The sequence below is a fragment of the Montipora capricornis genome, chromosome 3 (genome assembly GCF_036669925.1).
Source record: "Montipora capricornis isolate CH-2021 chromosome 3, ASM3666992v2, whole genome shotgun sequence".
Lineage (NCBI taxonomy): Eukaryota > Metazoa > Cnidaria > Anthozoa > Scleractinia > Acroporidae > Montipora > Montipora capricornis.
In genome coordinates, this window is record NC_090885.1 from 60,149,980 (window position 1) to 60,152,479 (window position 2,500).

Sequence of the window (2,500 nt, forward strand, 5' to 3'; positions counted from 1 at the left end):
CTAGCCAACGTAACAGGTATCTGTCCAGTCGCACAATAAACTGCTCCGGACTTTCGTCGAGTTCTGGTTTGGATGCTCTAAATTTTCGACGATAGCCGTCTTCGGTAAGGTCATATCTCTTCATTAACGCAATCTTTACCCTGTCATAATCTTTAGCTGCGTCCTCCGATAAACGTGAAAACACTTCTAGTGCCCGTCCAGACAACAGAGCACTGAGCTTCGATGCCCATCCATCTTTTTTCCACTTAGCTGTCTCGGCAAATCTCTCGAACCTCTGCAAATACGCGTCCAAATCGTCTTTACCATCAACAAACGAGGGGAGTTTAGGTGCCTTAACCCGATCCTCTCTCACTTCAGGACGTCCGTCAGCACTCTCCACAGCCAAACGTGCAATTTCCAGCTCATGTTCTCTTCTTGCCGCTTCAATAGCCTCTTTCTGTTTCAACAGCTCGGCTTCCATCTCCAATTTTCTTAGTTCGCGTTCTTGTCGCCTGGTTTCTCTCTCTTCGTCTTCTCTTCTTTTATCTTCTTCAAGTAATCGACGTTTCTCTTCTTTTTCTTCTTCAAACCGCCTACGTTTTTCTTCTCTTTCTTCCTCCAATTGTCTTCGTTTTTCTTCACGTTCTTCCTCTCTACGTTTGTCTTCTTTCTCTTCTTGTTCACGCACAAATTCAAGCAGCTTTTCTCCTTCCAGACCAAACTTTTCGCCAAGCTGAATAAATTTCTCCATTTTCACAGCACTAAAATTCCACGGCTCTTTCACTCGCTACAACCTTTTTTCCAGAGCAAAAACACAATATAGTCTCTTGTACAGTTCTCCTTACTTTAGCTGTAACTCCTTCTTGAATTGTCCTTTCCTAATTTCTGTAGTCGGCAAACAAATGAATTCCTCTCCCGGACAGGCCCCCAATGTTACGAGTTCGTGTGTTTTGAGGAAAGGTAGTTTGCAGACTAAACTGAACGCAGGGTTGTCGGAACAACAACAAGAAGATTTATTCCAAAAATGAACGTAGTTTCCACGAAGTAAAACTCTGAACAACACGTATTCGACAAACTTACACGGCCTCCGCCAACTTGAATAAACACTGCTTCTGTCACACTTGACTAAACACGGCCAACGCCAACTCTCTTCGCTTGTGAAAAACTAGTTAGAAAAACACTCCGCTTGGACTCGTCTACTTATATACTCGGACAATAAACTTCTAGAACTTTCTAAAATAGTAATGAATCTAATTATAGAAAGATCACAAAACACACCGATTTAGAAACGCTTACACACGAACCTAAATATAAACAAACTACGAACTCTCGCGAAGCTTCTAGACAGTGACGCTAGTCACGCAATACTATTTTTCGTAACAGAACGATTCAAGCGATCTTTGTGGGGAAAGAAAGATTTGATTCGCCGAGTGTTAAGAAAAATAACTTTGAGATTAACGATATAATAAAACTTATTTACGTACACAAGATTAACTATGTTATTTTTTTCTTCATCTGTCTTTTGGCCGAAAGGAAGCGTTCCTCCAGCGCTTGCTCTGGAGAGCAGTAGATGAAGATAGGAGGATCTTCGATAATTTTCTTAGAGCTCTCTGGGGTGAATTCTGCTGCCGAACACAAACCTTCCAGTTCGACAATCTGATCTGATATGATGCTCTTGAGTGGGCAAATTACAAGCACTGACACCGGACGACCTTCAAGTTTCTCACTTTCGGCTATCGCAAACACTGTACATATCATGCTTTTCCCAAAGCCAGTGGGAAGCACGGCCAGCACATCTTCACCATTTAGTAAACTATCGCCTGTTTTTGTTCACGCTTCAGAAGAACGCTCCTTTCTCTTGTCGCCAAGAAATCTAAAGCACTTTGAATCGCTCGATCGACATTCGAGCTCATCAATTTGCCTATGGTGACAAGAGCGGTATATGAATATTAAATCTTGTGTTGATTGACAGCATGTCTGCCGACCAATCAGAAGACAGCGTCCACCGGCGGACGCTGCGAAATTGTGCTACTCAAAGGGGGCTGGTTTTCGGGCAGGCGGTTTTTCTCTCTCCTCTCCGCCCCCCTCCACTCGCTCGCTTTGTCGACCCTCAACCCGGCCCAGACCTAGCCGCGCGAATCCAAGATGGCGACCTCATTACGAATTCCGGTTTTTCGACCATCCAACCGCCTGCGTGCAGGCTAATGACAAGGTTTAAATTTACCTCCATCAGTTTCAACATTTCTTGTTTCTTAGGAAGAACTGTCATATCCTAATGTTCAACATTCAAACTCGTTTCCTAGGAAACTGTCGTACCAAGGTATTTGCTGAAGATATCATTAAAGAATTTTGAAATTACTCATAACTAACGCTGACCTTTTTTCATGTTCAGTAATAATTATAATCACCACATAAGCCAAGAGAAATCGAGGTTATTTGCCTTGGCTTCAAATTTTCATCTAACATTTTTTCTCCAATACTTATCGTGGAACTGTTTACACCTTTCTGAATAAGCCCCAAC